The sequence below is a fragment of the Vombatus ursinus genome, unplaced genomic scaffold (genome assembly GCF_900497805.2).
Source record: "Vombatus ursinus unplaced genomic scaffold, bare-nosed wombat genome assembly UNPS02010193.1, whole genome shotgun sequence".
NCBI lineage: Eukaryota > Metazoa > Chordata > Mammalia > Diprotodontia > Vombatidae > Vombatus > Vombatus ursinus.
This window is the reverse complement of record NW_020949971.1, coordinates 5614984-5629846: the sequence shown is the minus strand read 5'-3', so window position 1 is coordinate 5629846 and position 14863 is coordinate 5614984. Positions and strand designations below refer to the sequence as shown.

Below are 14863 nucleotides of genomic sequence, written 5' to 3'. Positions count from 1 at the left end.
CTGTGCCTCATAAAAGAATGAAAAGAAGATGAATGAGCACGGAGGAAGTAGTTGTATGTATTTGCCTACAGCATGGAGTGTATTTTAGGTGAAGGTAATTTTTTGTCGTCTAAAGGGAGTGTTTAGTGGGCAGCATACAGGGGGTATTAACTCCATTTGCTAAGGGAATTTCTATCAGTTTTCTCTTAGAATGCCAGAAGGTTTATGCAGGAGATACAACACATGCCCAAGCAGTATTGTCACTGGAAAGGGAGGTAAGGTGGGGTGAAACTGTTCTTTCCCAGCGATGGGCCACGTTCCCTAGCGTGCGCCATTATATCATTATATTGTCTTTGTATTCTTCAGGATAATGAATGATGGTATAAAACTGACACAGCGATAGAAAATTATGTCAAAATTCACAAAACATTTCTTCTCATTACAGTGCCAGCAAATATGTATTTAGGGAAAAATTGAAATGTCTTCAACAATTTCATGCAGATAATTCAATAAGCACCTGCCAGGTAGCCAGGGTCCAAGTCAAAAATCAGTATGATCCTCTTCCCCAAGGAGCTTGTATTCTGTTGGGGGGAAGGTACAAATAGAAGTAAATATGAGGTAATTTAAAGAGGGGAGCTCACTAGCAGCAGGGTGGCTTCATGGAGGCAGTGGCCCCTCAGCTGAGCCTTGACCTAAGATAAGGATTCCAATAGGTAGGGATGAGGGGATTGTATCCAGTGTGATGGAAACCATCCACTTTGCCCTACTGCTCTGCCTAGTTGTAACCCCACAGGAGGAGATGAGGCTCATCCCTCCTAAACTCACCCCCATGCTGCTAATGCGAGCCTTGATTGACGCCTCCTCAGTCAGCCTTCTCTCCCTTCTGTTTGGAGGGCTGGAGGGCAGAGTACTCAATTCCTCCCAATGCCTCCCTTTATAGAGGGCAGAAAGTGGATTCTCAGAACACTCCACTTTGTATCTGCTGCCCTGCCTGGTTTCATCTCCACAGAACAAGATGCCCCTGCCCCAGTACAGTCCCCCCCCCCCTCCCCCCCCCCCCCGCATCCTTTTGTGTATTGTCTCACCCTTTAGAGCATAAGCTTCTTGAGGGTAAGGACTGTCTTTCTTTTTATTAATTATGTCCTCAGTGCTTAGTGTTATCTATATCACGAATTCCACAAAGCCATTGTTGAATCAGGAAGAAGCTTTATTAATGACCTTGGAAGGTGAGAGCATGCATGTGAGAGCACGTGTCAACGGATACACATCTTTTTATTCCCTATTCCCCTTTGAATTTCTTTCCCCTGTTTCCCCATTGGCTGGGGACTAAACCTGTCCCAAATGCCTAATTTCCCCACGTGAGTGTCTGCCCCTAATTACATCTCTCACTCACCACAATTCGGCCATCCCGACCCTTATGTGGTTTTGCCCTTATTTGGGTATGCCCACACCCCATCTGCCTGGGACCCAACCTCAGAGCCGGCCCTCATTGGCCAGTCCATTCACCCACCAGTTCCACTCCATGGCCTCCTCTGTTCAACCTCCACCTAACCCCCAGACTGCACCCCTATGGAAATGAAAACCAGCCATTTCCCACACTCCTTCCCAGTGCAAACTGACTCCAATGCTGTCCCATAACCATCCACCCACTGATTGAGTGACTTGCGGAAGCAACATCCCCAACCATTTTCCACATTAGCATAATCCCTGGCATTTTGTTGGCACTTAATAAATGGATTGGTTGCCATTATAGCTGCCATTTTACAGATGAGGAAACTGAGGCAGACAGAAGTTAAGTCACTTGTTCAAAGTCACACAGGTAGCAAAAACCTGAGATTGGATTTGAACTCAGTTTTTGTTTTGTTTTGTTTTGCTTTACTCCAAGTCCAGGGCTCTATCTACCTGCTACCTCATCTTTTGAACTGTGAAGTCCCCTTATTGGCCACAAAGCCAGAAGACCTGATACAGTAACCAAGTAGACATTTAAAAGAGATTGCCCTCCCACCTCAGGCTTCTCTCCCTTTCCAGCAGCGAACTGTGGCAGAATTCTTTCACATAGCTTCCTAAGAGGGGGTCAGGAGAAGGGACACTTGCCTTGTCACACGTCCCAGCCTCCATATGGCTGTGATCACGTGCTGTATAGAGCACATATCCCGCCTTAGCGAGCCAGGCCTAGACTGAGGCTGCATCTTTTCTGTTTGTCCTTTCCTTTAAGGCAAATACTAGCCCAAGAGGGATATCGCCAGGCTTGGAGGTAACCTTGGAAGTTTGAGAAGTCTGAACGTCCTAAGTCTCATCCTCCATGTTTTCTGTAGTGGAGGGAGTCTCCAACAAGTACCCCAGAGCTCTGGAGATGATTGCTACCAACAAGGCCAAGCCTGGTCCAGCAGTTTTATAAGCAAACGTGAACCAGCAGTTATTTGGACTACAAAACCCGACTATTTCTAGGAGCTTACAAATGAAAGGGGGGCAAGAGGATGATACCTGTATCCTCGCTTTAGAGAGGAAAGGAACCCAACCTTGCTCACTTTTCAGATAAGAAAGCTAAGGCCAAGCGATGGGTCATGGCTCGTCCGAGGTCACATAGGAGGCCAGAGGCAGAGCTGGTCAAGTACAAGCTTCTTGTCTTATTTTTAAAGAACGAGGGGCATCCAGGCGTGTTTTAGGCAGCGAAGAAGAATTGAGTGGATAGAGAGAGACTGAAGTTGGGAAATAAGGAAGAGATGATAATGAGGGAAGGAGGAATGGGGAGACGGAAGAGGAAGGCAGAGCTGGCCTGGGAAATGAGAAGGGCCCACCTCTTCCTCCTGAAACAAAGGAGACAGACACAGACAACGATCCTGTGGTGTGGAGTAAGGGAGAGGGGGGACCTCACCCCATGTGGCTGTGCTGTCCCAAGAATGCAGGCTAGGTTCTCTGCGGAGAGAGAGGGGTGGGGAAGCGCAGGACGAGGTTTGAACAGAGAAGAGAGGATGTGTGAAGGGTGATAGGGATGCTCTTAGAAAGTGAAAGGATTTCTGTGCAGAGTGAGGGCCTAGTTTAACAAAAATATATAAAATACATCATCCTAAGTGACTTCTAATAACTCGATTCAGCAGTCCGTGCTTAGGAGCAGAGCAAGGTGGTGGGGGTCGCCCAGGGATGGGGTCTGTTTGTCGAGACATCAGCAGTGACGGCAAAGGATTCAGACATAGAGGACAATGTATGGCTAAAGTGGTTAACAACCAAATGGAGGCTGGGAAGGGAAGAAAATGAGGCGAAGCAAGGATGATGCCCTGGTAGAATAGAGGGGGATGGAGGAGTCAGGTGTCAGGGGAAGGAGAAAGGAGAAAGATGGCGAGGAGTGAGGCACAGAGGGGCGGGTGGGAACTGAGGCCCAGAGACACTGAGTGACTTCCCCAGACCCTGGGAATCGGCGGCGGACTCCTTCTGCCTGTCTGCTTGTGTTCCTGCCAGGACTGGGACCCTGGGCTCTGAAAGTGCTCTGTCTCACCCGGAGTGAGTTAGAGCCGGCTCCCACAGGCTCAGCAGAACCAATTGTTAAATTTTCAGTGTGGGTACGTATATATGACAAGTGACACATCAGGGCTTGATTTATTTTTATCGCTTTTATCGCTTAAGAAAGTCTTTCCAATGCAGATTAAACTTAGAAGTGTGTCAAACTTCCATTCTCCCCCCAACCCCCCAGAGAGCCAGTTGTTAAACATTTACCAGCATACTCCTGACCCACGCCCACTACACCACGTCAGGGCTATCTCCCAAGTCTTGTCACAGTACACGCACCCTTCCCTTCCTCCTCCCCAACACTACCGGCTTCCCATAATAAGCGTTGTCTTCCCATTAGAATGTAAGTTCCTTGAGGGTAGGCTATCCCCCAAACATAGCAGAGTGCCCAGCATATAGTTGTAGCTGTTGTTGATGATGGTGTCATTTGTCCTTCATTCTTGAAGAGGACCATGACATTGGAAAGGAGGTGTCATGACTTGCAAATGAATTGGATTTAAGTGAGTCAGGGCTGTGCAAAGTCACCAGCCTCATTCTCTCCTCAGGACTGGAAATGGCCCTGGATGCAGTGGGAGACCTAGCCCCTTTTAAGCTAAGGTCTTTAACAGGTCTCAGTTCCACTGAGGCAATGCCCATTCAGTGATTAAGGCTAGGTAGGAAATGAGGCAGAGAATAGCCTCTTTACCTAGTCAAAAAAAAAAAATCAGCCTGGGAGGGAAGTATATATTAATCACTTCCAAAATGCTTTCTTCTTTCATTCATTCTTTCGTTCATCTATGCATCCATCCATCTCAGGCCTGTTTCCATGACCACAGGCTGTAATTCTGTGACTTCGGAAGCCGTGGTTGTGAATCTGGCAGCTTTCCCAAGGACATCTGCCAGGGGACAACTGAACTGGTGACAGAAACGAATGTGACTCTCTATTTCTGTGCTGGAGTCAGGAATTTGCCATTTGAAGTGGACTCCATGATGTATTTGGAAAAGAATGTGTATATCATGGCTAACGTCAGACCTCCCACTTTGGGAGAGACAGACTGTATTTTGTAAGTACCCTTTTTATCCATGAACCCAATTGTTCTGCATCCCTCGCTCTTAATCTCCACCCTCACAGAGTTCTCTTTTTTTGGTTTACAAGTTTAATTATATTTTATCAATAAGCAACAAAGCCAGACAGACTGGAGACAGAGGTTTTGTCTTTACGTCGTGATAGACTAACAGACATTTCTTGGCTTCTCTTGGTCCTGTGGAAGCCAAATCAGAAGAATAGGACAATGCCCCACTTTTTAGTTTCAAATTCTGATTTACTGTCCTTTTTCAAGAATAATAATATAATTCATAATAGCAAAAAGAATAGCTAGTATTTACATAGCACTTTACAAATATCTCATTTGATCCTCACAATAATTCTGGGAAGTAGGTGTTATTATTATGCCTATTTTACAAATGGGGAAATTGAGGCCAACGGGCGATTAAGTGACTTGTCCAAGGTCACCTAGTCAGTGCCTAAGGCTGGAGTTAAACTCAGGTCTTCCTGCCTCCAGGCCCAGTGCTCTATCAGCTGTGGTGCCACCTAGCTGCGAAGGCCATGGCATGTCTTCCAGAGCTGCCTATCCCTACCACTTCCTCTACCCCCAAACCAGGGTGGGGAGTGGGTGAGCTCGGTTAGTGAACTTAACCTCCTGGACACACTAGACCCAGCGCCTGAAATGCTTACCCAGAAATAGACTTCCCCTAGCTGCAGTTATCCAGTTGCATCTCTGACATTCAATTTAATTCAATACAAAAGCATTGATTTAGCACTGACTATGTGCGAGGCGCCATGCTAGGCTTTGCGACCAGAAAGACAAAAATGAAATATGTCTGTCCTCAAGGCACTTCCAACTACTGGGCTTGAACAGCATGCACACAGGTAAGAACCCAGGATTTAAAGTCACTTGCTGTCTGTGTGATCCTGGCAAGTTGCTTATCCTCTCTCAGCCTCAGTTTCCTCAACCGTAAAAGGAGAGACCTGGACTAGAGGACCCTGACGTCCCTTCTGTCCTGGAGCTGTGACCCCAGGATCAGTCCTGTGGTCCTAAGCGAGGACATGCAAAGTGCTTTGGGTGGGTGTCCGGCCTTGTCCCTGATAGTGGGAAATGGTCCAAACGACTCCAGCACCCCAGGACTCAAAGGAGATGAGCCTGTACTCTCAGAGGCTCAGATCACAAGCACATCCCAAGCTCAAACTAGAAAGGCTTCAAGGCCATCATCCAGAGCCAGCCGAGCTAAAAGTGGATTGTTCCATGACCACGTTGGATTCAGACTGACGAATCTTTGGGCCACAGCAACTCCCAAAGGCCGTTTGCTCCGTGGTAGAGGTGTGGTACGGGATGCGGGCACAATGATGAAATCCCAAATCAGGGAAATATGAAGAAGCCTAGAATAATAGCCATCCTTTAAATATAGCGCATTCTATATATGATAAAGATATATATGTTGTAACATCTCTATTATCTAGCTGTATCACATATGTTACACATATATAGGCATTTATGGATTTGTGTATGTGTGTAGGCATAGAGAGACAGAGATAAAGAGAAAGTGAGACAGAGACAGAGACAAAGACAGACATCTATCTATCTATCTCTATAAATATATATATATATAGAGAGAGAGAGAGAGAGTGTCAAGGAGACAAAAAGAGACAGAAACAGAAAGAGAAGGAGAGAGCTTTCTGAGGACAGGGACTGTATCTTTTGTATACATATTCTTAGAGCTCAGCACAGCTCCTGTGATAAGTAGGCAGTTAATAAATGTGTATTCACTACTAAATACGTTTAATGAATGTATACATGTGTTAATATACACCTCTACAATATAAATATACTTGTATTACAGACAGGCTATATAAATATATTTATGTTATACAAAGCACTTTACGTGTTTAACACAACAACCCTATGAATCAGGGGCTCTTATTCTTATTTTACAAAGGGGGAAACTGAGTCTGAGATAGGCCTGTCCAAGCTTCTGGTCCAGGGTCATAAAACCAGTGTGTGAGGCAGAATTCACACTCAGACCTTCCTGACTCTGGTGCATCTCCTAACTGCCTGCAGCAAGTTCCTCCTGCGCTTCTCCCATCCCTCTCTGGCCAAGCCGTCCTGTCCTGAGGCCCCTGAGGCAGCATCGCAGGGCCAGAGCGGGGTGACTTGTCCAAGCTCAAGCTGGTGGTCAATGGCAGAGTTGTCCTCGATTCCAAAGCCAGCTTCCTCCCCGCTGTGCCAAGATGCTTTCATCATCCCTGCTCAATGCTCAGTGTCTATTAAAAACCTATCAGTCTTTGTTTTCATTTCCTTCGTGCCTTCGTTTGCACACTCAGCAGACCTCGAGGGTCACCTGAGTTCCATTACCCAGCCTGCCTCCCTGATGCTGCCGATGATGGAGACTGCACTGGCCCCCTGGTCAAGCTTTGTCTCAGACACCCTCAGGCCGCTTCTGATGCACAATCCATGCTCCTAAGCCGGCTACAGCCTACCTACTGTGCTTGTCCTCTCAGAGACAAGAGACAGCCTCCTTCTCCATTGTCCCAGCCCACACTGAGGGCAGGCAAACCACGCGGGGCGGGCTCGTTTTCTGGAGAAGATGCCAGGATTAAATGATATTATTGCTAACCCATAGGTTTATATCCTCGCGGTTTTGTGGGCTGACTTACTGCATTGAGAGGGTAGGAAATACTGTAGGCATTTCCCTTGTGTGAACAGTGAGATTGCAGATAAAGTATTTCATAACCGTACTAGTTATAGCCTGATTCCCGTGCTGGAGACAAATGATGTGGTCACTGGGTACTTATTTTAAAAAATCATGTTCTGTTATTTCTAGTATTGTTCTCATGATTATTTTGCTTTAATGGAAACATTTCACTGACTTAGCTATGTCCTCTAGTGGTGCTCCTAAGCCTACCATACCTCAACCTGTGTGACTATATTTTCCCATGAATCCTGACACTTCCCCTCTCAGGCTACCTTGAATCTACTCTGTATGAATCTTACATGTGCTGATATAGCAAGATTAGGGGTGTGTGTATATATATGTATACATATATAGTATATGTGTGTTTGAAAAAATATATATATACACATACATTCATAGATGTTCAAATGGAAGCTATATATATAGTATATATAGCAGATTGTATGTTATGTATTACATATACAAATTTTCCCCATTTGAATATATGAAACTATAATATACAATATCTATTGTTTGTTATGTATTATATAGAGTACATATAAATATAAAATTTATTTTCCTTATTTGAATATGTATGAAAAAATTTGCATATCTAATATATGTAACATTTAATAGTATATGTAACATTTAATAGTATATGTAAGTTATTCCCCCTATTTGAATATATATTAATATATGAAAATTTTCATCTATAATATATGTAATATAGTATATATGTTATTCCCCTAATTGAATATGTATGAAACCACTTACAAATATGTAATATATTGTATATATACACAAGTTGCTTTTTACTACTTGAATATCTATGAACATATGAAATAATTTGTATGTATACAATATATAATATATTATATATTTTTATTAAATATATAATATATTATATATTTTTATTAAATATATTATACATATTTATATGTATACATATAAATTGTTTTCCCCAGTAGAATATATATGTATGTATATGAATATGGAAAACCACCTATATATATACACAATATATATTACATATAGCCTCACTCTACACACACACATACACACACACACACACACACACACACACACACACACGGTGTTTTTCCTGATTTGCATATGTGTGTATGTATGTGTGGACACACACATACATATTGGGCAACAGTACATTGCACTGCATACAAGTGGTTTTTCAATATTTGAATTTAAGCTTCTTGAAAGCAGGGACTGTTTTCCCTTCTGAGAGGCAGTGTGGCATTGTGGATAGGGATCTGCCCTCCAAGCCAGCACAGACCTGGGCTCAGGTCCTGTCTCCAACCCATACTGCCTGGTTGTCAGACCCTGAACAAGTCCCTAAGGCTCTTGGGTGTTCTAGGCAGCTTTCTAGGATTATAAATAACAGAGAAGTTATCAACCTGCACTGATGGAGGGGTTCCCTCTCCTGGGAGTCCCTATACAATGAAATCACAGACCCAGTCCCTATCCTTCTCAGCACTTAACACAGTGCCTGGCACATAGTAAGTGCTTAATAAATGCTTGGTGATCAGTTGATGATCAAACATGCTGGAAGCTTCTAGGTCTTTGGTCAGACCTTGTTCTTTGTACGTGACTCCTTCCCTTCTCTGTTTCTAATCACACGTTTCCAGCTTGATACCATTTTGTCACATCTTCTGCATACTTCATTGACAGAAATGAGAGGCAATAGAATGAAAGTCCCCATGTATCTGTCTGTTGTCCTTTGGATCACAGGAACCATCGCTTCTTCCCAGATTGTGGACTTGGATGGTTCCCCACCATTTAGCATTACCAGGAAACCATTGGTGTTAAAAGGGCAATTGCCCTGAGAGGTTGACAAGGGCCTTCTTTGATGAGGTTCATTCATTCCTTGTTAAGGCTGATTCCTAGTTAACAAGGTTGAGATTGTTGAGCCAGGTATGAACAGATCTGAACTAGAAAGAAATTTTGGTGCTCCCAAGAGAAACACTGGATGGGGGCAAGAGTTGATGAGTAATTTGCTAAGAGATACCCACCAAGACTGAACCCAGAACTCGGAGCAAAAATCAGTCCCTGCCTTCTTGGAGTTTATGTTATAAAGGGAAGGGGACGGGTGTGGGGGCACCACATATAAATCAGACCATTCGAGATATATGGGGCAGATACAAAGTAACCTTACAGGAGATGGCACTCGCAGCTGGGGGACCGGGAAAGGCCTCCTGGAGGGTGTATCAGAGTCTTAAAAGAAGATGAAATTCTAAGAATTGAAGGTTGGGAGGAAGAAGCTAACAAGCGTGGGGAACAGCTGATGCAAAAGCAAAGAGGAGAGATCTTGTGCGAAAGGATCAGCAAATGGGCCAGTACGGCTGGATCACAGAGTGGAAAGAGGGGAGTAGAATGTAAGGAGACTGAAAGGTAGGAAGTGGCCAGATTGTAAAGAGGGCTGAATGCTAGGAAAAAAAAAAAAGACTTGCTCTGATCCTGGGGGTAATAGGGAGCCACTGTAATTTATTGAGTAAGAGGGTGATATAGTCACATCTACACTTCAGGAAAATCACTTTGGTAGAGGGTGGGTTACACTGGAGAGAGACTTGAGGCAGGGAGATCAATGAGAAGACTTTTGGAATAGTGCAGGCAAGGGCCTGGACTGGCATACTGGCTATGTGAGCAGAAAAAAGAGATCAAGTGGGAGAGATGGTGTTGAGAAAGAAATGACAAGACTTGACTGAGCATGTGGGGTGAATGAAAGGAAAGAGTAGAGGATGACACCAAGGTTTGGATCCTGGATAACTGGAAGGACGGTAATGCCCTCAACAATAAGAGGGAGGTTGGGGTGAGGGGGCGATTAGGGAGGAGTGAAGAGAATGAATTCTCTCTGGGGCATGTTAAGATTAAGATGCCTGAGGGACATTTGCTGTGAAATGTCCAATAGGCATCTGGGGATATGTGTCTGGAGGTCTGAAGAGAGACTCAGGCTGGATGAATAATCTGGGATGGTGAGCATAGAGATGATTCCATGGAAATTGATGAGGTCACAAGGAAGATAATAGAGAGAGAACACAGAAGAGGGTACAGGACAGAGCCTTGGACACCTACAGTTACAGAAAATGCAGTAGAAGTCACTGAAGAGACAAGTAAGAGGAGAACCAAGAAGAAAGCTAACCAGGAAAACCCAAGGAGGAGACAGTATCCATGAATGAAGAGAAAGTGATGCTTCAGGGAGGTCAAGAGGGATGAGGCTTGAAAAGAAGTCATCGGTAACACTGGAGAGAGCAGCTTTGGTTAAATGATAAGTTTGGAAGCCAGATCCAAGAGGATTTAAAAGAGATTGAGAGGAGAGGAGGAGAAGGTGAAGAGAGTGGGCATGTTAGGATCTGGTGAAGTGGAATAGGGAAAATATCTTTGCGTCAGGTTTCTCCGATACGGGTTTTGTATGTAAGATATATAGACAACTGCTATACACGTACATGCTATATAAGTGTGTGTGCATATTATGTGTGTGTATATGTTTATATGCGTTCATGTATGTATCTGAAACCAAAAGTCATTCCCCAGAAGATAAGAGATCAAAGGATATGAACAAATACATCTCAAAAGACTTGTAAAAGTGTTAGAAACTTATGAAAGAATGCTCCAAATCACTAATAATAAGAGAAATGCAAATCAAAACAACTCAGAGATTTCACTTCAAATCCATCAAACTGGTGATGACAAAAGATAGGAATAGTCAATGTTGGAGGGTTGTGGGAAGATAGGCACTCCAGGTACATTGTTGGTGAAGCGTGAACCAATGCAACCATTTTGGAAAGTTATTTAGAATTGTGCAAATAAAATGATTAAATATCCATACCCTTCAACCCAGAGATATCATTACTAGGCATATAGCCCAAGGTGACTGATAAGAAGAAAGTATCTGTGCTTGCCTTGTCAGCACATATACTAAGATTGGAATGATACAGAGAAGATTAGCATGGCCCCTGCACAAGGATGACATGTAGATTTATGCAGTGTTCCATATTTCTGCACTGTTGGTGGAGTTGTGAACTGATCCAACCATTCTGAATGGTTAAGAGCAATTTGGAACTATGCACAAAGAGCAATCAAACTGTGCATATACTTTGTCCCAGCAATACTACTACTAAATCTGTATCCCAAAAAGATAAAAAATTAGAAAAGGGAAAAAGACCTATTTGTACAAAAATGTTTATAAGCAGCTCTTTTTGTAGTGGCAAAGAGTTGGAAATTGAGGAGATGCCCATCAATTAATTGGGGAATGGCTGAACAATTTGTGGTATATGATTGTAATGGAATACTACTATGCTATAAGAAATGCTGAGTAAGATGTTTTCAGAAGAACCTGGAAAGATGTACATGAACTGATACAAAGTGAAGTAAGCAGAACTAGGAGAATGTTGTACACGGTAACAGCAATATTATACAATGATCAACTGTGAATGACTTCGCTATTTTCAGAAATGCAATGATTCAAGACAATTCTGAAGGACTTATGATGAAAAATGCTGCACACCTGCAGAGAAAGAACTGATGGGGTCTCAATGCAGATCAAAGCATACTGGTTTTTTTTTCTTTTTGTGTGTGTGTGACTTTTTGGAGGTCTGTGTTTTCTTTCGCAACATGACTAATATGGAAATATGTTTTGCATGATTGTGCATGTATAATCTATGTCAAATTTCATTAAGGGGGGAGAAGAGGGAGGGAGGGAGAGAATTTGGAACTCCAAATTTTTTAAAAATGTAAAAAATTGTTTTTCCATGTAAGTAGGAAGAAATAAAATATTAAAAGGAAAGAAAAAAAGAAGTGCCCACATTCCTGAAAATATTTATAGTAGCACTTTGGTAGTAGCAAAGAACTGAAAACGAAGTAGCTGCGCATCGATTAGGGAATGGTTTAACAGTAGTACATGAATGTAATGGAATGTTACTGTGCTGACAGATGTGATGAATATGGAGAAGCATGAAAAGACTAGCGTGTACTAATGGTGGATGAAGCAGAGCCAAGAAAACAATATGCACAACGACTCCAACAATGGAAATCGAAAGAAGCACCACCACCAGGCAATCCAAACTGAATGGTGCAAATTGACAAAGAGCCAGCTGAGCCCCAAAGAAGAGCTGAGGGAAGGCATCTCCCCCACCCCCACCCCCACTCCTTTGCAGAAGTGAGAGGTCCACAGATGGGGAATGTTGCATACTTTTGAGACTTTTTTGATGCATTGATCAGTTTTGCTTATTCCTTTCTCTTCATTTTTCTTCCTTTTTGTCCCCTTAAAATATTATTTGATATATTAGACAGCTCAGGGGGTGGGAGTAAGGTTGGAGGGTACTGGGGAAAATTTTGACAATATAAGAGCAAATGTATCGATACAAATTTGTTTTTAAAAAGAATGGGGGAAACAAGGGTGTGTTTGTGGGCAGCAGAGAAGGAAGAGAGCACGGTTTTATGGTGGGGGCACAATCTGCTGGAGAAGACAGGAAGAGATGAGATAATCTACTGGAACACGGGGAGGAATTAGATCAAGGTGTTGGCCTTGGCAAGCAGAAGGGCTACCTCATCATTACAGACTAGAATGAGGGCGATAGGGGGTGGGATGATGTCAGAGGTACAGGAGGAGGAAGGGTAAAGAGGGAGCCTTTGGCAAATAGCCTCAATATGTCTCAGTGAAATAAGAGGTGAAGTCCTTAGCAGAGAAGGCGGAGGGAAAGAGTGATAGCGAAGGCTTGAAGACAGAAGACTTTGGAACAACTATTGTGGTGAATAGGTTAGGGAATCAATCGGGCAGTAAGAGAGTATTTCCCTGGTGGTAATGAGGGCATAGTTGAAATTAGCTTTATTTTGTTTATTTATTTATTTTTGAGGCAATTGGGGGAGATTAGCTTTAATAAATTTGTAGTGGACACAGCATGGTTTCAAGATTTCCTCCAGTTCCAGCGGCACATGAATAGGAGCAAAGGAAGTGGATGGTGAGAGTAATCCAAGGTTGGATTTTAACAAAGTGTGATTGATTATGGGACAAAGGAGCAAAGAATTCAAGAGCAGGGGATAATGTAGAGTTGAACTGGTTCGCCAAGAAGTCAAAATTGAAAAGGGAAAGGAGTGTGGCCAGAGCAGGGAAAGGGATGACCTGGGATAGCACTGAGGAGCAAAGAGAATGGAGGGAACGATGAGGGCAAAGGACAGGTTGTAGAGTTGTCGCTGTTGTTATTGTGTTTGCCCTTTATTTTTTTTTCTATTTTAAAAAATGTTTTATTAATTGATTTTGATTTATCAACAATCACTTCCATCTGCTTTTGAGTTTAAGATTTTTCTCCCCCTCCCTCCCTCCCCAAGACGGTGCATAATCTGATGTAGGCTATACATATATATTCCTATTAAACATATTTTCACATTAGTGATGTTGTAAAAATTAGAACCAATAGGAGGAACCACCAGAAAGAGGAAACAAAGCTCAACAGAAGAGAAAAAAATAGTAATTCAAACTCCATAGTTCTTTCTTTGGATGTGGACAGCATTTTCCATCATGAGGCCTTTGGAGATGTCTCAGATCCTTGTATTGCTGGGAAGGGTTAAGTTTATCAATATTAGTCATCGCACAACGTGGCTGTTACTGTGTAAAACGTTCTCTTGGTTCTGCTCACTTCACTCAGCATCAGACCATACAAGTCTTTCCAGGTTTTTCTGAAGTCGGCCTGTTCATCATTTCTTATAGCACAATAGTATTCCATCACATTCATATACCACAACTTACTTAGCCATTCCTCAATTGATGGGCATCCTCTCAATTTCCAATTCTTTGCCACCGCAAAAAGAGCTGCTATGAATATTTTTGTACATGTGGGTCCTTTTCTCTTTTGTATGATCTCTTTGGGATAGAGCCCTAGAAGTGCTATTGCTGGGTCAAAAGGTATGCACATTTTGATAGCCCTTTGGGCATAGTTCCAAATTGCTCTCCAAAATGGTTGGATCATTTCACAACTCCACCAACAATGCACTAGTGTTCCAATTGTCCCACATCTTCTCCAACATTTATTATTTTCCTGTTTTGTCATGTTGGCCAATCTGATAGGAGTGATGTGATACCTCAGAGTTGTTTTGATTTGCATTTCTCTAATCAATAGTGATTTAGAGCATTTTTCCCTATGACTATAGATGGCTTTAATTTCTTCATCGGAGAACTGCCTGTCCATATCCTTTGTTTGTCTTTTGTTCTTGAAGAGGACCATGACATCAGGGAGGTGATGATGTGACTTGCAATTGACTTTGATTTGAGTGAGGGAGGGCTGTGCAAGGTCACCAGCTTCACATTCTCCTTCAGAGTCATCTGGGTCCAGTGGCCAGATACTCATCAGGATGACTGGAGATGGCCTATGATGCAATGGGAAACTCTGGCCCTTTTAAGCTAAGGTCTTTTCAGGTTCTCACTTTGAGTGAGGTAATGCCCATTTGTGAATAGGCCTCTTTAAGAAGTGAGTCTAGGGGTGGTTCCTTTAATTAAAAAAAAAATCAATCTGGAAGCAGAAGACCCTCAGGGTTGCTGGCCAAAAGAGAAACAGTTACTACTTACGTTCACTCTGAGCCAAGAGGGCCCAAAAAAGAACCATGAAATGGTACTTGGGCAGGGACCTCTTGTTGTCCAATCTATGAGCTCCAGAGTAAATTGGGTTTA

At 43.0% G+C, this 14863-nt stretch overlaps 1 non-coding gene across 1 annotated transcript; it reads left to right on the top strand.

Moving 5' to 3' along the window:
• Window positions 1–11094: 11094 nt before the first annotated feature.
• Window positions 11095–11201, top strand: LOC114036977. Its single transcript, XR_003568390.1, has one exon. It is a non-coding gene; the product is annotated as a U6 spliceosomal RNA (small nuclear RNA).
• The last annotated feature ends 3662 nt before the right edge of the window (window positions 11202–14863 follow it).